This window comes from Schistocerca gregaria, chromosome 1 (assembly GCF_023897955.1).
Source record: "Schistocerca gregaria isolate iqSchGreg1 chromosome 1, iqSchGreg1.2, whole genome shotgun sequence".
Lineage (NCBI taxonomy): Eukaryota > Metazoa > Arthropoda > Insecta > Orthoptera > Acrididae > Schistocerca > Schistocerca gregaria.
In genome coordinates, this window is record NC_064920.1 from 203,057,492 (window position 1) to 203,081,372 (window position 23,881).

The 23,881-nt window shown below is 41.8% G+C and overlaps 1 protein-coding gene across 4 annotated transcripts in view; it reads left to right on the forward strand.

Annotated features, from left to right (window-relative positions):
• LOC126336805 (mediator of RNA polymerase II transcription subunit 13) overlaps window positions 1-23,881 on the forward strand; it is a 202,188-nt gene that overhangs the window by 6,743 nt on the left and 171,564 nt on the right. The window lies entirely within an intron of this gene.

Genomic DNA, 23,881 nt, shown 5'->3' on the forward strand with positions numbered 1-23,881 from the left:
ACCTACTGCAACCTACATCCTTATGAATCTGTTTAGTGTATTCACCTCTTGGTCTCCCTCTACGATTTTTACCCTCCACACTGCCCTCCAATACTAAATTTATGATCCCTTGATGCTTCAGAACATGTCCTACCAACCGATCTCTTCTTCTAGTCAAGCTGTGCCGCAAATTTCTCTCCTCCCCAATTCTATTCAGTACCTCCTCATTAGTTATGTGATCTACCCAGCTAATCTTCAGAATTCTTCCGTAGCATCACATTTCGAAAGCTTCTATTCTCTTCTTGTCCAAACTAGTTATCGTCCATGTTTCTCTTCCATACATGGCTACGCTCCATACAAATACTTTCAGAAACTACTTCCTGACACTTAAATCAATACTCGATGTTAACAAATTTCTCTTCTTCAGAAACGCTTCCCTTGCCACTGCCAGTCTACATTTTATATCCTCTCTACTTCGACCATCATAAGTTATTTTGCTCCCCAAATAGCAAAACTCCTTTACTGGTACTACTTTATGTGTCTCATTTCTTAATCTAATTCCCTCAGCATCACCCGACTTAATTCGACTACATTCAATTATCCTCGTTTTGATTTTGTTGATGTTCATCTTATATCCTCCTTTCAAGACACTGTCCATTCCATTCAACTGCTCTTCCAAGTCCTTTGCTGTCTCTGCCAGAATTACAATGTCATCAGCAAACCTCAAAGTTTTTATTTCTTCTCCCTGGATTTTAATACCTACTCCTAACTTTTCTTTTGTTTCCTTCACTGCTTGCCCAATATATAGATTGAATAACATCGGGGATAGGCTACAACCCTCTCTCACTCCTTTCCCAACCACTGCTTCCCTTTCATGCCCCTCGACTGATCGACCACATGAATGTAACATGATTAAAAAAAAAGGCATATACTGTAGGATCAGCAGCATTTCTAAATGGAATATATCTGCCAAAAAAAGTAACGCCAAATTAAAAACTGCTGAGCTGATTATATATAGTGGTGGAGAGAGGCAAGCAATATAACTCAGTTGTTAAAACAAAGAAACAAAGTGAAACGAGCGAGACGACGCAGTGGTTAGCACACTGGACTCGCATTCTAGTGGAGGACGCTTCAAAACCGCGTCCTACCATCCTGGTTTTTGGTGTTTTCCCTAAGTCGCTTGAGACAAATGCCGGGATGGTTCCTTGAAAGGGAACGCTCGTATTTCCTTCCCTGATCCGAGCTTGCGCTCCGTCTCTAATGACCTCGTTGTCAATGGGGTGTTAAACATTGATCTCTTCCTCTGTAAAGTGTTCATATTCCCATCCAGCCAACATGACTTATATTTTCAGAGGTTCCCGAAACCAATAAAGGAGGTGAATGTGCGATAGTTCCGAATCAAAACCGTGGTAGCCCGTATCGAGTCCGACGTAGGGCTCCGTCTCGGTGGTGTGATACTGCCGTTCTTTCCTTGTTCCAAGGATAAATATTTCAAACTGGGTGCTGTGCGCTTCGCCAATGACTCATACACTCGAGAGATGATTCTTCGAAAGAAATGTTGTCTAGGTCTCTAAATAAGAAAAAGAACCCGGTAACTTAGGATTATAGAATGTCTGGTAAACTTTCAAAGCCGGTGATGTTATTTGGATACCAAATGTAGTTACACGAAGTGCAATGAGATAGAATTAATACCCAAAATCCGTAATAGAAGGAGGTTAACACGAGACCTGTTGGGAAAATCTTGAAAAGTGCAAGGCATCTGTTATGGAAACCACTATTAAAGTCTGAGATGCGACTTACACCTAGTACTACTTTGGTGCGTCGTTTTTATATCTAGTGGACATGATAGCAGACATCGAAGGAATTCAGAGACGCACTATTAGGATCGTAGTACATCTATATCAATGTTTCTCTAAGGAAAGTTCCGCAGAGACGCTCAAGGAAGTTAGTGGAGCGAAGATACATTTTATCACAGAATTAGTTTAGGAAAGTGGTATTAGAGATGGATTACACAACAGTTCTCCCGCCTCCATTGTGTATCTCTATTTTAAGGCTCTTCAGAGCTCTGCAGGCGAAAATAAAAGCATGTACTAAGGGGTCAACACAATAACTTTCTGTAGTTACTTGAGTAAGACAGTGTGTTCAATACTTGTACGAATTATCTTCCAGCATGAAACCTTTTTTGCAGACACACATGGGCATCTGCGTATGTTCCAACAGGTATAGTATGCTGCAATGTATTAATTAAACCTGTTTGTGGAGTACATTTGTTACTCATATGGCAACATATCAACGGCAATAAAAACAAAGGAGTCACACGCATAGAATTGAACACCGAGAATGTAGCGTTGTTTAAGAATTACGTGGCTGACACGTATTTTATTGCTGTTGATACGTTGGGGTGTGTGCAACAAATACTGCACAAATATGTTATTAGTGAATACATGGCAACACGCTGTACAAGTTGTAGACGTCTGAAAATATAATGCTTTTTACTGTCGATGACCGTTGATAACTTATGCTCTGAAAAGATTCCATTGACATATAAAGGTGATGAACGTGCCGCCTTACAAAGATATTCTTGTTAACTGCGACGCGCTGTGTCTAGAAAACTGTGTGTAAGAGGACCTCGGCGACAGCCTAATAAAAGCTATTTCTTACATGAAAACTGTCTAGTACTGTAATGTAGTAAGGAGGAGGACAAGTGTGAAGGTTATTCTTCATTTGTGTAGTGGCTCAGTGCTATTCCGGACGGACAGTGAGGCAAAGCGCATCCGTAGATACGAAAGCGGCCGCGGTGCGCGACGCTGCGAGGCAAGCGAGGGCAAGGCGCATTCCCGGCCCCGTGGCGCTTCACGCAGCGCAGCATCCCACGATGGTCGGCGACGCCGACGCTGGCACGGACGCCACGTATTGATTGTTCGGCCCGGCGCGAACCGCCGCCCGCGCGTCTTCCAGCGCGCCGGCGAAAAAGCGCAGCGGCAGCGCCACACAACACGCCAGCAGCGTGCGCAGCCGCCGCATCATGCCGTGCGGCGTGAAATGCGTGACAGAGGGACTTCCACATTGCACCACTTATCCTAGCTTCTTCCCGTCGCGTTCTCGTATGGAGCGATGGAAGACTGACTGCTTAAATGCCTCTGTCCGCACTGTAATTAGTCTGACGAGGTGGTCAGCGGAATGTTGCCTATTCCTAGATCCCTCACTTAATACTGGCTCTTGGAACTTTGTAAATAGGCTGACGCAGGATGATTCGTCTATATCTTCAGGCGTCTGCCAGTAAAGTTTTTTCAGCATCTCTGTGATACTCTTCCATGGGCCTAATAAAACATGTCTTGGACCAAACCCACTTGTGACAATTCGTGGTACCCTCTTTGTTCAGTGGCTCCTGTTAGTCCTGGGTAGTACTGATCCCAATATTCTAAGGTTTGATGTACGGATATTTCATAAGCAGTCTCTTTCGTACATTGAATTTTTTACCAGTATCTGCTGTGCACCTCTCGGTCATTTGTAGGGTACAGATGTAGAAGAAATTAACCAATGTCTGTTACCTACAAATGAGTGTATGTGATCATTCCACTTCAAATTTATGCAGATTGTTACAACCAGGTATTTTTAGTAGTTGACTGATTCCAATTGCGATTCATTGATATTCTCATAGGATATTACTTCCTCGCTTTTGTGAAGTGCAAAATTTTAAATTTACATACATTCAGAGCAAATCGCCAGTCTTCTCGCCAGTTTTCAATATCACCAGGACCTGACTGCATATTCGTGCACCTTTTTTAAGATATCACTATAGATTACAGCAGCATCTGCAAAAAAATCGAAGTTTCTGTTAATATTTTGTGCCAGAGCAGTAATAGACAGCATAAACAACAAGTATCCCATCACAAGTCCCTGGAGCCATCTAAAATTACTTCTGCATTTTTTAATGACTCTCCAGCCAAGATAACATGCTACATTACCCCTGCCAAGAACACTAATTCCATTAGATACCCGACATGATTGCATCTTCGTTAATAATCATTGGTGCAATACTGAGTCAGGTGATTTCTGAAGTAAATAAACACAACATCTGGCTACCTTATTCATGGCTTTCCTGGTGTAGTTTAAGAAAAGTGTGATGTTTTCAGAATCCATTGTTGGAGATCATTACGTTTGAGTCCAGACTGTTTTGAGTCTATACAACAGATGGCTGTTTAGTGCGTGTTAGAAATGGGTGAACAATATTAGAACATTCAGTGAAAAATATGCTAGCGCGTGATGTGGATGGAGAATATACTAGAGAAGTTCGGAAGGCACGCTGTGTTAGTGTGTAAATAAAATACTTAGAAAAGTCTTAACACCCGTTTGTAATATTACTGTACATAATCACATTTCGTGTTTATGTGTACACCAAATCTATCTTAACAATTTGACAGATTCCCTTTGCACAAATTCTGCCGAGTGTCATTGCAGCCAGTTTTTTTACATTTTTATGTGTTGCCATAATTGTTTAGTAACGATATCATGCAAAAGTTTGATAAATCTGCTAAGTGTTGTTCTGTAGGAGGTATTTCGTCAGTTGTCTGTTTGTTGTTGGCAATAGTTGGTCGGCCATTTCTGTCATGCTGAACATTTGGTCTTCCACTCTTAAACAGATGAAATCATTCACGCACACCACCTTCACTCGTCAGATCCCTTCAGTTAAATGCAATGTGAAAGTCAGTGGCTCTGAGAGTTGTTGCTACTAAAAACAGTTTTATCGAACGCATTTCACATCTTGGCGCCTTTTCAACCGCAGCATTTATTTTTAATATTTGCTGCTGAAGGTAGGTGAATTGAAGCTCTTGGCACACTGACCTGTTGCATGTGTCAATTGACCAACTATTCAGTTACTGATCCCAGGCTACATAGAAGCTGAAGGTACGTTATGGGTATGTCTCGTAATCATGAATTCTACACAGGATAATGTAGCTTCATGTTTATCTAAGTACAGAGAAAGAGCTTACATTGAACTGGAAGTCTGTAACTCAGTGCTCGAATCTCTTCAACAGCCAATGGCAAATCCCCATCCACAGGATCAAACCTAGTAAAAGCACTCTGGTGTTCAGACCAAATTTCAGTTTGTAGACAATTCTATTTACATGCAGAGAATGTGTTGCTAGGACATTCGGGTATGATGGCAAATGATAGACATGTCAAAGAAAATAGTGATAGGAGCATTTTCATCATCAGAAAGCATGTTTGATGATTACAATTCTAGATCGATGGACCACTGTTTTGATGGATCATGCCAGAGAGGTGATCCAGGTATGGAGGGGAGCAGTGGAAAGCAGAGATGTAAGGAAGCAGTTAATGGGAAGAGGTTATTTTGTTTGCAACTGTCTTTTCACAAAGCACATGCGTTTATATGGATTAAGCTTTAAGATAAGCACTTGGACAGAGCTGAGATCTATCGATAGCAGTATCTAAGGAGACGTAATACTAATGCATACACAGCTATTTTGTCTCTTAATGTTAACACTTCAGATATTTTAAAACTGTATGATAACATAGTCTTTTCATGTGGACGTACTGGTAAAATGTTTGTATGCTGTGTAGTCGGGGTATCATCCTGATTTCAGGGGAAAGGGGGGGAGGGGAGGAGGAAGTAGGATAACTCGACATTTCTTCGATTCATCAAATTACCACAGAACTGCGTCTCGGTCTGACAGAGCAGTAGCGTGCTCTTTCACTATTATTTCGAAACTAACTTGGCGAATATTACGATTACGGATTTTCTACAAGTAACGGCCTAGTTGTTGAGGTCAAGGTCAAGCGTTATTGAGAAGAGGGTCTGGGCTAAAGGACAATAACCTGTGGTGTGTGAAGTTAACTTCCCTACTGTAACTCCTCCTGGCCACTGACGTGAGGCAAAGTTCACCCGACCGGGCACTCTCCTGTGAAGTATGGGTTCTTTCTGCGGCGATAGAACTCGCCAATATGCAGTTTATGTGGACGTTGCGTTTTGGAAGACTGCGTCAGGTCCCAGTTTGCTAATGACAACAGATATGAATTTGGCTGAGGACTTGCCCTTGTTTCAGATGAACAAACTATTGTAATTACATTGCCGCAATAGCTCTGATGCGACATTTTGAATTGCCATACTTGCGACAAATACCTAATGTTTAAAGCAGTGTTTAAAAAGCAATGATCGCGAAGTTACTTGGATCACGGAATACCAGAGGACATCACAGTATTTTCAGGTTCATCTAGAAATGTGAAAACGGCGATATTCGTAGATTGGTCAGTATTTTACGTATAGACATGGTACTGCAGGAGGCGCGAACTTCACACAGACTAAATTAAATGTTTTTGCTGGATTTTGTAGTAATGTGAACTTTTGAACAAGTGCGTATCAATCGCAACATTTATTTTCAATATTTACTGCTGAAGGTAGGTGAATTGAAGCTCTTGGCACACTGATCTGTTGCGTGTATCAGTTTAGCAACTGTTCAGTTACTCACTGTTATTTGACACTTTCTAAATAACTGCTTGCCTAATGGCCGATGTAAACGCAAAGTATCCGACCAACTATGATCTATCGGAGTCCATTATTGATCCATCAATTCGTCGTATAGTGCAGGCATAAGAATTGCGTTTAGTCAACAGGATCGTTTATTATGATGAAATTCTAAAGTTTATAACTGCATTGTAGTAGATGATAATGATGATGAGGAACTTTCGAAATAGTGTACAGTGGAATCCAAGAATACTTAAGCAAAGATGGTGTTTATAAGTTTTCTCCGATTTGCGTACACTTTGACGCAGAGCAAAACACAGCGTGTGAAGATATGTTTCTCCTTGCCGGCATGGCCTCCTCCTCCAAGGATGCAAGCTGGTGCGAGGAAACGCCCGACCGTCACGTTATGCGAGGCGGCCTTTGCCTCTAGTTGCAGCGCTAGTCGCCGGAAAGCGCGCTAGTGAAAACATCTACCACCTGTTGCTGCCGCACTCTAGCCACTAAAGAACGCGTCGCCGCTTGGCACTTCTGTCAATTAATATGCGTCAGACATTACTTAGGACGCCCATCTGTACCGAGTGCCCGCGTTTTGGCGACTCTTCGCAGTATGTAGGTACTAAGGGAGCTATCGCTCGCGGCCAGCGTTGGAAGGTAGTCTGAACCGACCTCCAACGAGTCGGCCGCGGCAGTTGTTTTGGCAGAACGCTGTATCGCGTAGCCTTGACTGTGTCGTGCCGAAGGTAAACATAGCGGCCGCAGTCGGCGTAGCTGGCGAGGTACGCCGTAGAAAGTTCCGTCACCGCTGGTGTATTTAAACGTATGGCTGCAGCGGTTTGCATTCCGAGTAGTACGAGTTCCTCTGCATGAGACATTTGATTGGGGTTCTGCGTTATCTTGAATGTCGGCATTGTCGAATGTCCCTTCATCTATTTAGCTTTTATTCGCATACGAGCGGAAACGCAGCACGCATATTTTGGGATCCCCGACTGCTCTGGATTCACTTTTGCGCAACGTATTGTAACTGTTTGCGTGTTTATTCTCTACAGACCGTGCTAGCTAGGCACTAGTTAGCACATTTAATTCACATTTTGGGAGACCGCGGTTCAAATCCCGCTTCCAGGTTTAGATTTTACGTAGTTTCCCTGTGATCCTTTTGAAAACCACAAGGCTGATTTTCGTCTCCTAGTGGGAACCAATTCTCCGTTCTAATGACTCCGTGGACGTGACATTACATCATAATTTTTATTTTCATATTTTAATTTATTTTGTTACATAGCAATAAGGTTTTTTTTGCCCCAAATGGTTGTCAGACTAGGACAGTATTGTATCTCATTAAAATTATAGGAAAATTAGCTCTTTGGTAGTTCTGATGGGCAGCGAACTTTGAAGGGTAAATAACAAGATGTTATGGTCACGATTCCTATTGGGAACGAGTCTCATAGGTCCAGAACTGTTTTTTAAAAAAAGTCTTACGTATTTACATTTTCGTTGATATTGTCGCTTTGTGAAACTAGCATTTCTTGTAAAGTTCCTGCTTAACTATTTTATAAAAATCCGAACGTTATGTGACTGCATGATGTTATAATATGGATCAATGTCTGCTCCTTCAGGGCCCTGATATTCACTCGCGGTACTAACCAAAACATTTGTCCATATTACGTCAGGTTTCTACCGATGTGTAATGAGCACGTAAAGAAATACAGGGTTAGTCAGGTGGAAAGGCACATGCTTTGAGGGGTGGTAGTATTAGTGATTCTGAACAAAAAACTTCATGTGGACATATGCCCTATACCGAATGGTTTCTGAGATAGAACACATTTAATATCACTTTTGTATGTTTTTCTTGAATAACTCGAGAACCGCACCATCCACCGAAAACTTACCGTTTCTCAAAATTAAACTATATTAAATTTCCTACAAAACAGGTCATGTTCATTTTTTCTCTAGAACTAATGGTTTGTGCGAAGAGAGTGCGAAATGAAAAACTCGCTCGACGCGTATACGCTGTAGCTTATGTAGTTCTTGTAGGCCAGTTTGAGGTAGCATATTGAGATAGCACTTTGAGACGCACAGTTTGATAGGGTCACTTGGGGTCTGTCAAGTCAAGAAAGTACCCGAAATTAGTCTACAAAAACTACATAAGCTATAGCGCATGCGCGTGGAGCGAGTTTTTCGTTATTCTTCGCACAGACCATTAGTTCTAGAGAAAAAAAAATGAATAGGACCTTTTTTGTAGGAAATTTAATGTAGTTTAATTTTTGTGCTGCGACACGTTTTCGCTGGAGGATGTGGTTTTCGGGTTACTCAAGAAAAACGTACGAAAGTAATATTAAATGTGTTATATCTTGAAAACCATTCGGAGTAGGGCATACGTCCATATGTAGTTTATTGTTCAGAATCACTAATGCCATCACCCCTCAAAGCAAGTACCTTTCCTCCTGGCTCACCCTCTATATTTATGCTCACTTTAATGTTGTAGAGGAACTGCGCCTGAAGGAAGACATTTCAGGAGGCAGTTTCTTCTGTAAAAAACTCACATACCAAGTAATACTTAAAAGAGGTATTTCATAATAATGGTAAATAATTGCTATACAATGTGTACCAAAAAGAATCATCCTATTTTACAGGGCTATATTTCTGAATCTAAGCATAAACAATGATTTTTTTGTTTTTTGTGACCGGTAAACTCAGTTTGTTAGGTGTTCAATATACTCGTTTTTGACATACACAGCATACATCAATGCTGTATTCACATTGTTCCCACATTGCAGCGAGGATGTCTTGAGTTGTAGCTTCCACAGCTGCTGTTATGCGATATCTCTGTTCATTCATTGTTGATAACGGAAGCACACAAACAAGTTTTTTTATCATATAAACACAAGAAATAATAACATAGTCAGGTCCGGTGACCTTGGAGACTCGTAATGTAAAGCTGAATCATTCGATACAGTCCGACCGATCCAACGTTCAGTAATCCTTTGATTTAAAAACTCCCGCTCTCCCAGATGCTAGTGTGGCGATGCCCTATCCTGTTGGTAAATGGATTCTTTCGAAACAGTCTCCAACTGTGGAAAAAGCAAGTTCTGAAGCTTATCGAGGTATGTGCTTCCTGTAACGGTGTTCTCGACAAAGAAAAATGGACTCTACGTCCTTCCCCGGAAACTGGACAAAACACATTTTGGAGAGCCCCTCTCATGTTGTACAAATTCATGTGGTTGTTCCGTACCCCATATTCTCACATTATGACGGTTCACCTAAAACTGTCATCCTCCGTGTTGCCAAGAACGAAATTACGGGAACTCCACACATTGTTGTTTGTCACTTGATGAAGAGCTTGCAGTAGCCGTGTGCAAACGTCGACACAACACACGCAAGACGGACATCTGAGGATGTCGGGCTGCTCGGCGAACGGATTTCTGCGGATTCGTGGAACTAGGCGGATGCGTTCGGCGTCTGTGCCAGACACTGGGGACGGCCCGGCGATTTGCCCTTACACAAGCATCCTTTTTCTCGGAATTGTTCATGCTAACGTCTAATGCTCTGTGCAATAGGAGGATCCACACAACACGAAAGTCATGCTGAACAGTTATTACTGACCCGTACTGCGCGAGACGTAGAACACAAAACGTTTCATGTTGTCCCGACACCATTTTTACTAGAACTGATGTGGGAGCACATTGCTGATACCTAGCGTGAACGTAAAACTCGAGAGTTTGCTCTTTACAGAAGCACGCTGTTCACGCTCATATCTCAGATATCATAATTACGATTTTTTTGGTAGCCGGATGCTTCTTTTTGATGCACTCTGCATTTTGTATCTTGAATTGTTCAGATTATTTTATCATTAACATGAAAAGTCGCCTATGGTATGTACACATGTTTTATCCAGATTATTGTGTTTTAAGCAAATACTGACGTACACATCTGTCAGTTCCTGTTGTCTTCTAGACAGGCACACAGATCAATTCACTTTCACAAGCTGCGACATTTTCGCGAATAAAACAGTGACCCATGTATAGAATAAATTTCCTTTTCTTGTACGTCTGCGGTCGTCAAATCTGTTGACAAAAAGTTTCGTGACCATAGACGTAAAGATCAATTGACTGCTCTTGTCCTATGTATCGAGACACTAAATAGAAGTTTGATTGTTACAGGACGACAGTTTTTCCCGATAGAGTTAACATAAATATTGTTTTACTATATTACCCCACGAAAACACTAGACACATGGATTGTTGTACGGGTTGTGGCAAAAGCTCTTAGCCAAAACTTCACATTGGTAGTTCGTTTCGTTGTTCCTTTAATTTGTGCTGACAGTAGTATTGTATTCGCTGGAGGTGCTGGTAAGCAAAATGTTACCTACACAGTTGAGAGGTACAGTATTGGAAATAATCCATTATTAGATTAGCTGAGGTAATATCGTGGTGTGAGCATACAGAACTGCATGAAGTAAACAACCGTGCGATAATAATGCAATGAAGATTGTTATGGCTTGCCATCATGCAAAAAAAAAAAAAAAAAAAAAGTTCAAGTGGCCCTGAGCACCATGGTACTTAACTGCTGTGGTCATCAGTCCCCTAGAACTTAGAACTACTTAAATCTAACTAACCTAAGGACATGACACACATCCATGCCCGAGGCAGGATTCGAACCTGCGACCTTAGCGGTCGCGCGTTTCCAGACTGTAGCACCTAGAACCGCTCGGCCCATCATGCAAAGGAATTGTTTGGAAATAACAGTCCTTTGGGGAAGTTGATGTACGGACGAGAAGTACATTTTCTTCACCGTTGGTGTTTTACTATGAATGACAATGTCAAACAATGGGAGATTTGGAGAGAACAATCCCGTTAATTATACCCATAAACGACTATTATTGTTTACACCTCTCCGTTAAATGCGATATGGCGGAGTTGTGGTGAGATGATTGTTTTCCAAAAGCATTGTGTTCGCCACGTGCCCAGCCACAGCGTAGGTGATTTGTGTAGCACAAGACGTAATGAAATCGGCAGTAACGAGGCAAGTAACCACCGACGGCAGAAGCACGCGGCGCGTGGACGCGGCCTTGGCTTCTGCGTGACGTCACATGGCGGCACTCTGCGCAGGCGCACAGTTCTCCCGCCCCTCTCTGGCTGGTGCGCCGTTGATGTTCGAATGACATTCCTGCGTGTGCATGCACGTTCGCAAAACGAGTAGTGTTTGCACACGTAAAAAGTCGCGCTGTCTACGCAAAGCCACTATTTCTTCGTATCGGCGGCTACTGAGATCCTTATATTGACAGCTTACATTTTTTCCTCGCTACCCTAATTGGTATCACGAATTCAGTTACATGTTATCTTGGATATTAACGGCGTACAACAGTCTGTTAAAAGCATTCGGTGTAGTGGGGTTAGGAACTTTTTCAGAAAGTACCTAGCCGAGTTCGGGATTAAGTAAGTTTTTCTTAGCCACTTAATGAAGTTCTTTCGACAATGATTAGGAAAGTAATTTTCATTAATTTACTACAATTCTGCGTCAATTCGACAAGTACATGTCAGATATATTTGCTTAATTAAAATGTGTTTTATAATGAGGGTTCCAAAAGCTGTAATATCACGCGTTTAATCATTAGGAAAAATATATTTAAGTGAATATATTTAAGACGCTGGAATGTTAATCGACTTCGTATCTGCTAAAGTTACCCCTTTGGCTCTTTACAGTTCATACCTTCACAGCATAAAACATACCGTTCGCCCAGTCAATTCGACATGCAATCTTTGTCTTGATATTGGGCCTCCTTACAGTATGATTTCTAGTGTTGCAGGAGCATTAGTATAATAACTAATCGGGGAAGTAGCTAGCTAGGCTAGCTTCAAATGGCTCTGAGCACTATGTGACTCAACTGCTGTGGTCATCAGTCCCCTAGAACTTAAAACTACTTAAACCTAACTAACCTAAGGACATCACACACATCCATGCCCGAGGCAGGATTCGAACCTGCGACCGTAGCAGTCGCACGGCTTCGGACTGCGCGCCTAGAACCGCGAGACCACCGCGGCCGGCTAGGCTAGCTACTTCGCTGTCTTCAGGTCACTATACAAAACCAACAACGTAGGTATACATCAGAAATCTTACAGCTAACTGCGAGTCATGTCAGCGCCAAAATAGTCTATATCTGCGTTATAACTGCAGTGCGACGTGAGTCGCCCCTGAGCAAACGGAGGAGTCAGCCTTCATATATTTCTCCTCACTAGTTCCAGAGTAAGGATAAGTGATTTTCTTGAGAACATAATGCTGACTTGTTTAAATTTCACATCCTAGACTGAATCAGAAAAAAATCTGATATTCCTATTTGACCTAGTCATATCGATGCTCAGGACTGTCCTGAACGTACGTAATCAAGCTATTAACCTCTACGGTCGCTGGTTCTAATCCTGCCTCCGGCATGGATGTGTGTGATGTCCTTAGTTAGGTTTAAGTAGTTCTAAGTTCTAGGGGACTGGCGACCTGAGAAGTTGAGTCCCATAGTGCTCAGAGACATTTTTTATTAACCTGAAACTAGTTTCGTGATTTCTCTCTCTCTCTCTCTCTCTGGGGGTGATTGTCTCTCTAATTTGTTTTATCGTCTGTATCATTCAACATTCATTTTAATTAATTGTGGTGTTAACCATTAACTACTGTACAGGAAACACTTTCGGTACAGGCTGTACGTATGAACAGTACCATATCTGTTTGCCGCACACGGAGACAAGAAGTTCACATTATGGGCCTAACATAAAAGGAATAACTGCGTGCAAACGAGTGTGTCAGGCCGAGTATGTGTATCTGTACACATATTTTAGCCGCAGATGTTGCAGCACTGTACAGTAACGTGGGAAGCATTTCCTCACGATTGCACACGGCAGCACCTTCTTGTTTCCCACTGTTGAAGAGCAATTCGGGGATAGCGTTTGCATCTTTCAACACGACCGAGCACCTGTTCATAATGCAGAGCTTGTGGAGGAGTGGTTACACGGCAATAACATTCCTGTAATGGACTGGCCTGTACAGACTCCTGACCTGAATTCTATTAAACAGCTTTGGGAGGTCTTGGAATGCCGAATTCGTGCCAGGCCTCACCGACCGACATCGACACCTCTCCTATGTATTGAGCTCATGGGACGACCCTAACAAAAAGAAAAGCTAACTGTATGGGTGACGGAATACAAATCCGAAGGCTTGGGGTTTAGTCTTCGGTTAGTTTTTTGGATTTTCCCTGCCACTTACCGCATATTTCACCTATCGTAGTGATTTGCACATGTGAAAAAAGCCAAGTTGCACCATGGTTGGAATCCAATTTAAACTGTTAAGTTTCCCTATATACGGCCGTATAAGTGAATTCAAATTACGCATGAAGGCAGAGGCTTATCACCACCAGTTGGACTATGCCGAGTAAAGCACTGCGATCTTCAGACCATCCTTCGTATTGACGTCACCTTTATCCTTACCTAAGCTGTCGTGACAGGACGTCACGAGTGTTCATAGACCTGCGCTCACATTCGTCAGTTCGTACGCCACATAGAATACCCAAATGCGATCTAGTGGATTTTTCATTCATTCGTTAGGATACACGCGGCTAAAGACAGGTGTATAGGGGGATTATGGAACTTACGAACCTCCAGGTCGCGTCAGAGACGATTTACCGTATAATATGTTCGTTGACACATCGGAGCACGGCAGCTGCGAGATGAGCCAGCGATGGCTGCAGCTGTGACTTGTCGGTGGAAGTTTTCCGTTGCAGACGTGGCAGTAAAAGTCCGCGCCATGGGCCTTGTCCCGCTGACCTACTGCTCAGCGCGCGCTCTGGCCCCCGCCTATTGATTCCACGGTATACAGCGCTACGCTACAGCACGCTACGCCCCCGCTGCCGACACCGACCCCCTCCATCCTCCCCCGCGCGTAAGTGGCGGCCCACGTGTGCAGCTTACACGCCCGCGGTCCGCTACGTTGACGCGCGTCGCGGCCAGCCGAAGCCTGCCCGATCTTCTTATCGCTTATATAACGTACAACGTCATGCTAAGACTGCTATACCAGCCTGCCGCTTCGTGTATCTCTGGTCCAAGATCTCTAGTGTGGCACTCTATTGTTGAATTTATCACTTATTTTTAAAGCTACATGAAATGATCGGGGGGAATTTTATTATGCTGTAAGATCACAAATAATGGTAAACCATCTACTCGGCTACTGAATATCTGTAACATTTTTGCACAGATCATGGTGACTGGAAGAATTAGAGTAGCTCTGAGGTGATCTCGAGAAATGGCCCCATGAATGTAATTCAGCGTAATATGATCATACATACTCATTTGTTACAGATACGTGGAAAGGAAAAACCCTTGACAGAAATTAATAAAAGCGACTGAAAATAACTTACATTAGACTGATCAGAAATGACAAATTTTGTGAGGAACTTGATATCTTTGCCGTGATTGATAAGATCGGAATCAAGATTATAGACAATGATTATCGACACACATTATGAAAGGAAGCCAATCATTTACCAGAGTTAGGTAGACTGCGCCAGTAGAAGTAAGACGAAAGAGGCCACCAGAAGAAAGTTATACAGTGGGCCGCAAACGGCTATACTGCTTGACCTATTCTGCTGGTGGCGGTCGGTTTCGAAATGACTTTCATCGGGTGAGTTACGAAAGTCGGTCGGTCGATGCTGGTTCAAGTATTAATTGTGGGTCTGTTAAATTGTGTTCTCAAAGATCAGATCCCTGCACCAGAAGGGGGTTGTCTTAAGAGCTCAGCTGTGTTTAAAGCCGAATGTCTTATTGTGTAAAGCTCTATCTCCTGTTCTCAGCACGACAATTTCAGTCATAGCTCAGTGTTTGCTACTAATCATCACTATCTTATTACAGATTTAAAAGTTTCTGTTTCGAAAACAAGGGAAGGGACTCGGGTCATTTCTCTGTATTTTATGAGGAGGTGGTGGCGGTGGTGAGCCCAAAGAGTGATTTTGTGCATGTTGTCCCCCTGTGCAAGTTTTTTCGTCTGCTTAACTGCTGCATCCTATATCCATGTGAACCTTGTTGCTGTGTTTAAACATCAGTCTCACTCTAGCCTATTATTTTTACTTCTCGCACTTCTTCGTATTACCAAAATCACAATTCTTTTATTTCTTGTGTCATGTCATATTATTTTATCCCTTCTTTTAGTCAAGTTTTACCTTTAAGCTATTTTCTACCCAGTTTGGTTCAATACCTCTTTTTCATTTACTCCATCTACTCATCAACTTTCTTCTGTTGAGCTAAATTTCAAAATGCTATTTTTTTCTCGTCATTTGTGCTGTTTGGCATTCACATTCACTCCCATAAAATACTGTACTCCAAAGTAATACTTTCAGAAGACACTTTCTAATACTCAAATTTATATTCGATTTTAAAATACTCTTTTTCGTACCCTCTTATCTTTCTTTTACTACTTTGCAATTTTATATCCTCATTGCTTGTCATTTTATTGCGTAACTAGCTAACGTCATCCATTACTTTCCGCGTCTTGTTTCTTAATCTACTTTTTTTAAGTATCGTTTGATTTAGTCGACTGTATGACATTAATGCTGTTTTACTTTTGTAATGCAGTATAAACTCTTTTCAAAACAGTCCATTCCGTTCAGCTCAACTCCCATGTTCCTTGCCGTCTCTTCACAAAATTACAGTGAGATCAGTAAGCCTAGTTCTTATCCCTATCAGAACTTTTGATTCTCATTCGAAAGTTCTCTGCGTCTTCTGTGCAAGTTGTACACGCTCTTTTGCCCATATATTTTGTCGGTAGTAATTTCAGATTTTCAGGTAGGGCATTGTAAGAACTTCATTAACAATATATGTTTCGGTCTGCATATTCAGTATATACGGTGATGTGAAAATCTAAAATATCAGTGATGCCTATCGTTGCTTGCGTCTCTGATGGTGATGAACCCGCCGTAGGGGCTCGATCTTTCGCGCTGTAGCATACTTTTAATGGGTAGACAATTCCTCTGCCGTCGCAGTGTGCTTAGCGCGGAGAAAGATACGGGTTAGGCCGGCGACGCGCGCTGAGCGAGTAATTGCCGGAGGCAGCTATGGACCCGACCTTGGCCCCGTTTCGACCGCGCGCCCAGTCCAGAGGAAAGCAGGAATCAAGAGCACGCGTGCCACACCACAACTGCATCGCGTCCTTTCACGTCTCCGGCCGCTGATTCACTCTACAGCGCGCAGATTGACGGAGGCCCCGGTGGGAGGTAAAGAAGCCGTTTCCCTTAGACTGCGCTTCGTAAAGGTGCATTTGACCGCGTAGTTGACTTAAAATACGGTGCATATGCGAAAAATACTAGAGTAGGTAAAGCAAATTTATTAGAAAAATTTTAAAACAAAACTTTCGTATTACTTCTCAGTATAAACACAGTTCACATTTGGCATTTAACGGCGTTTTTAACGAGCTGACCAATTCCCTGTGTTGATTGAGAAAGCACCGAGCACTGAAGTTTCGAAATCCTGACTGTTTAGTCACGATCTCAGACAAAACACTTAGATGAATATCCACTAAGTTGTCTGGAGTAGATATCTGTAAAGTGTCTGTCTTGTCAATTTTCTGTACCAGTTTGTTGACACTTTTGATGTGAACATTCGTCGTTTCCTCTTAAACTATGTAACTGATGCACATCTGCAACCACCTATTCAGCAGAAGCTTCACTGCGTTTATCAACAAGCTTTGAAATTTTTTTGCTATATAAACTCTTGTATCACGACGGATTACACATCTGACGGGACTTTGAATTGCAACGCTCGTTTTGAACGTCCAGTGCAAAGAAACAAGTAGGAATGTGGCATCTTCGCTATCGCAAGGTTTGTCCTCCACCTTCCCGCACGTGGCATTATTTTCTATGGTATATGAAAACGGAAGTAACTTTGCGGATTGTCCTTATACACTGATTTCTTACATCGTCTAAATAAATTGCCTCAAAGAAGTGATAGCTACACGCTACCGTATGTACAAATAAAAAATGTCCTACTTTAATGCGCATATGATGTCTCAGCTTCTGTCGTAACACATCGTCTTCCGTCCATTATTAAAAAAAGAACCACTTGTTTACTGTGATAGAATAATAATTCAGGACACGTAGGTGTCTAGAGCACTGCCTTTATCAGGTCTTCAACGGCAGACTTTCAGGATACTGTAAGTGAAAAGGTGGAAAATTATCTTACAAAATTGTTATGTGACGTAAATCCGTATTTTACACTAAACAAATTTATATGTTTAATTACTAACAATGTAGTATCGTAATAGGTAGGTAGGTACAATGATTGGACGTTTTTGCATCGTAACTTATATATGAGAATAATTTTTTGTAAAATTAAAAGTCGAGGAAAGAGCCTTTGACTGTCGTAGGTCTCGAAACTGTTCAATTCGGTACAACTCATATTGTAACAGCAATTAAAAATGTCCAATAAACGTCTCGCCTTTGTCAAAATGGGATGTTTTAATGCACTGCAAAAGATACAGAAAACACTTCTGTTGCTTGTTTCGAAGTCACAGTCATGTTAGAAATTGTTACCGTGATTATACAAGGTGTACAACTTCACTTCCGCCGTTTTATCCCCCACATTTGAGGCTTTAATGAAACGGACTGGTTACACATGTATCATTCGAAGTATTTTCCATCGCTGGCCACAACTTTCTCCCATCTTTCGAGCAGTCTACGAATCCCACGCCGAAAAAATTGTCCGTCTTTTGAAGCGATCCACGAATCGATCCAATTTGTGACTTCTTCATGAGATCGGAAGTGTTGGTCAGTCAGGCCATGCGCCATTGATCTAAATAGGTGATAGTCAGAGGGAGCAGTGCCTGGAGTAAACTGCGGGTGGGATAGGACTTGCCATTTTAACGTTTCCAAGTACGTTTGACCTCTTTTGCACGTGGGGTCGAGCGTTGTCGTGCTGCAAAATCACTTTATAGTGCTTCTCGTTGTATTACGACAGTTTGTCTTTTAATACGTCATAGTACACGAGACGCCGAGCTGGTCCCACCAAATGCAGAGCATGATTTTGGAGCTGTGAATATTCGGTTTGGCCGTCGACGTGGCAGCACGGCCGGGATATCCCCATGATTTTTTGCGTTTAGATTTATCACAATGAACCCATTTTTCATCCTTGGCCACAATGCTATGCTGAAATCCCTTCTGTATTTGCCTCTGAAGCAACTGTTCACAAACACACCAACGCCGTTCAACGTCTCTTGGTTTCGGCTCATACGGGACCCAAGTTCCATCTTCTTGAATCATGCCCATAGTCTTGAGACGTTTTGGAATGGCTTACTGTGTCACTCCCACTAATCGTGCCAATTCTTCTTGAGTTTGATACGAGTCTTCACTAAGCAATGTCTCCAATTCTGCATCTTCGAAAACATTCTGTCTTCCACCACTGTGCTGGTCTACGGCGTTAAAATCGTTCTTGAAGCGTTGAAACCACTCACGACACGTTCTTTCACTAATAGCCTTCTTATCATACGTACTTGAGAGCATTCGACGAGACTCAGCCGCTGTTTTCTTCGTATTGAAACAAAACAGTAACACCACCCGCAAATGACGAGAATTAGGCTCGTAAACTGACATTTCCGATTAAGAACAACTTTATGATGATGCAGACCCAAATCGACTAATGTGTGAATGAGGTTATGTTGACCGAGGACCAAGCTAACTGCCTAACGTCTGCGATCTGTTTCTTTCGACCTCTACTTACCGTTGTCGCCACCTATCGGCAAACGGCGGAAGCAAAGTTGTACACCTTGTCATTAATTGTTGATTGCAAGTGTGTTGAACCACGATTGATACTTGCTACAGACTTCAAGGTTTGAAACGAGTTCTTCCAAATCTGTCAGCGTGTTTTTACTGTGTGGCCAATCGAATTCTGTAAAGTATGGCATCGTTCTCAATCTGTTTCAGTAACGAGCTGTTGCTTGGGAACATCGCCAGTACAATATTTCGAGATACTGCTTGCATAGTTTGATTCCTACAGTGAAAGGCGGCCAACTATTCCTAATATGTAACTGAAGCCACTACCGTGGAGAATTCTTCATAACTGCTCCATAGGTGTCTTACAGCAACATACAGTATCACACATCCGTTCCCGCTACGTCACTACATGTCGAATAAATAAGGCTTAACACCTCTTTATACCTAAGAATTCACATACATACATACAATAAGGCGTAGATATTTGTGGCTAAGATTATGCTTTCAAATATACCATTCCTTATCAAGGCTGTGGGGACATTTAGATCGTTGCTGCAGCTGCTAATCCCCTCCAACATACATCCATCGTGTACTACCCCACACTTTATGCCCAGCTTGCGGGGACCTATTTGAAAAAAAATAAAAGCTGTGATGCAGTTTTCTCGCTTTGTTTGGCTAAACACTCTTATGCGCATGAAAAGGGAACAAATTTTAAAAAAATGCAGTTGAAGTTTTCATTGAGTCGATGTAACTTGCATAGTAACTTATCGTAAGTCGCTATGCGAAAGTAATTTACTTCCCCGCAAAACATACGTAAATAAGTAGCATCTCATACCCACAGATTAAAACGTTTCCAAAATTGATACCAAATTCAATCTTGAATTAACAAAGGGCTCGCTCTCAGCGATTGCGATTACGATCCACGTACGACACGTCTAGCACTAAGCCGTTTTCCATTGGAACTTGCGTTCATAAATTAATAATATCTGTAACTCACTCCCTACGATAAAAGTGGACCAATACATTAATAAAATCTTATTCCACAGAAAAAGCTTTCCACAAAGTAAAATTCACCAGCATGTGTTTCTAAACATGAATGCAAACTATCTTATTTCTAACGTATATGTGCGAAACTGGAAATAAAATATTCGAAAGAAGTAATTGGATTTACGTTTTGAAGAGAATGCTTAAAGATATAGATAATCACAACATTAACTTATACATAATTTTCAGTATCTTCGGTAATCTGCGCCTTTCATTGTCTTAACTGCAGGTGATGTTCTTCATGCAAAGGGGCGGTGTACTTTACTGGGACTCGTGTAGAGAACAAGCGTTGTTATGAATGAAATATTTTTGGATGGTAGTATTAATTAGTATCTAGAAACGTATCCGTAAGTTTGAAAGGAAATCAGACCACAAAAGTATCTTTAATTTATCCTTCTTGAGCTAATCTTTGTTATTAAGTTGTGAAAGCCGATGTAATTGAAGTAGATTTGCTCATCTCTCGTTCTCTTATCAAGAGAGATGCGTATTATCTTGCGATATCTCTTCAGAAATTACTCGCAGTATCTATTTTGGCAGCCTTGTGTTGAAAGTACGGTTCAGTTTGCTACTGCTGGTTTTTTCGCCTGCATAGAAAGTATTACAGAGAGAAAATACCCGAAAGTTGTGACAGTCGGCTGTTTTTGTTTTTAGTTACTGAATTTACTAACATGGTGTGGAATTTTACTACCCATCCACGATATTATTGCACTTTTCTGCTACCATCAGATCAGTTGGGCATGTACCATCAACCTTAATTACGCGCTGACTTACAGGCCTCCACTCCCAGGTGCAATAATATTGTGGGCGAGTAACAGGTGATTGTGGAAAGAGCTTTCCGTTCCCGTAACTGTTTCACATACAGGAGTATATCATTCGGCGGATGAGCAACATATTTCTAATACCTCCGTGAATGTCACCTTCTTGTTTATAAGTATGCATCCAGTCGACAAATGCTTGAAACGACTGTACATTGATGCAAAACTGCGTTGAACTAGTTGAGTATTTATTTAACGTTTTCGTCACAGTACAAAACAATTGCCTAATATTTAGAACCAAAGCTCTACAAGTAGCAACACTGTTTCATTGGGAGAGCAAGTACGTGATTCCTCTACAGCGGCTTAGTACAACAATAGCCACAATTTCAGAATGTCGACCATCGTGTTTGGATAAAACGTATTCACAAACTAAAGAGTTATGAGCATGTCACATGTCCCCTTATTAGCGGTTGAAATTGTGCTTTGGCAACTTTACAACGCACGTAATTTACACTTTTAAAGTAGAGGTGATATCGTTGCAAGATGTGTATACAGCTTCCCCAGGTCAGATTTGCTGATAAATTTAGACTGCATATTTCCTTGCGTTTAATATATCTTCTCCTATCGCAAGGCCACGGTCCCGTAACTTATTGTAGCTTCGACCTCATTTAGGGGAAGCAGAACTTTTGACGCAGGTCTCATGTTAACTTTTGTCATTTGGATACCCAAAACCTAGTACTATTAGAAATTACCTGTTCTCAGCCCTGCTATATGGAGACGAGACGTAAGATTTAGTCAGATAATGAAAATAATTTATTCAGGGAAGAAGTTAGAAGACGGAGCGGGAATGATTGTTTATAGTATCAAAATTGGATAGAAGATGAACATAATACGAGGTAGAACAAAAAATGAGAAGGGAAAAAAATACGTAATTGTATATACTGCAGTAAATAATACCAGAGAGAGAGAGAGAGAGAGAGAGAGAGAGAGAGAGAGAGAGAGAGAGACTAGAAACGGTACATGCGTATAAAAAGCGTTGGAGACAGCGAAGTTAACAGATATTGCCATCGAGCCGCCGTTGTCAAATCTGGCGGGCAGCCAAGACAGCGCATGCGCACCAACTAATATGCCGCCTGTCGCGGGGGTGGTTGACCATCTGCGCTGTTGCTCGAAACCGGCCCCAGCAAAGGGAGCGCTGCGGGCACCTGCGCCGACAGCTGCGCCTTGGCGGCTGGCAGCGTATCGAACCACCCAAGAGCTTAAGTTACGTCGCAAGCGTGCCACTTTATTTCATGGCTAACGTCAGAGCTCGGTTCGTAGTCTTCTCCCACGAATTTTCAAGAACGCAACGATGTGTGTGTCATGATTAGATGTAACGGAGCTTCACCTATTGCTCCGAAAACTCGAGTTCCGATTGAAATTGTACATAGGGTTCAGACTCATTTAGTGTTTAATCGAAGGTTTCACCGAAGGTGTAGGTTCAAAATTTTGATCATCAAACATAAAATATCAAATAACCACAGCAATGTTACCATGTGTATACGTCACACTGGATACATAAAGAGATGTTAGATTAATGCGACACACTGTGAATCAGCAATTGTTTTGTTTCTGATTGCGAATGGAGCATTATACGAGGACTGCGATCGGCTGAGGTTACTTTGTGGAAGAGATTCGAAAATAAATAATAAATGTAAACAAATCTGAAAGCTGTGCCTTAAAATTTCGGGCGTGCAGCCGCAGCAATTCAGCTTCTTCTTCTAATATTTCGGCAGAATACCGTCCAGCCATCTTCAGAGTGAGCTGAGGTGACTAACGCTCCAGCACTTTTTCCCTCCTTTTAAACCCGAGAACCGAACCACTGCGTATGCGGCCAGAGATATATAAGGCGCCAGAGACGTTGATAGGCGGCAAAGAGGTGTAACATATGCATGGAAATATTATCTATGGCTGCGCAGTCGACTTCATCCGAAATATTAGAAGCAGCAGCCTGAATTTATGCGGCTGCACGCCCGAAATTTTATGGAACAGTCTTTGGGCCGCGAAAACATGAAGATGCATATCTGAAAGCATTCGAATCATTTCTGAAGAATACAGACTGAAATACAGAAAAAACAGAACAACTCAGTGAAGCAGCTTTGGGCGCGGAGCGCTACTGTTAACGCGCGGTTAGGTACTAATTACAATTTCGTTTTCAGGTTCAGGACGGGAATAAACACAGATCAGGGTTCTTACATGAGCCGGGTTCAACTCCCTCGGGTTTGTTTCGACTCATTCGGCAGTTTTTTCTTTATTAGTGTTTCTTTTTATTTAAATAACACCTATTTCCATTACGATGTGTCTTGTAATCGTCAGTTATATAAGTAATTTACGAAAAAACTTATTTTGTTATATGAATAAATAAATTGTTTTACAGTGCTGCTATTCAGAAACGCAAATGTCGACTGCAGCGAAATAAGTTATGCAGCCTCCGGTTCCGGTAAAACCAACTCCGTCGCATTTGTAGTAATGATCAATTGGGTAACTTGCGTACGAACTCGTCTTTTTCATCATCGTTTTTCCTCGCTGCGTTTAGTTCTTGCCCATGTGGTGTCAACGTTCAGAGAGCCGATAGCTTATTCCTATATTTAGAGCTATTCCGTTTTCCACTTCATATATTTTCTATTGCCCGACTCTATTACCCACGCAATGGCTTACATTGAGATAGTAGTAGATGAAAGGTTACACGAAACATCATGCTAGTTACAAATGCGTAGTTCCATATCTAAGATTTGAGGGCGCCTGTTTACTGCACAAATTGTTTTGTCTTATTATATTTAAATTATTGTCTTTAACAATACACTTGTGATCAAAAGTATCCAGACACCTGGCTGAAAATGACTTTAAAGTT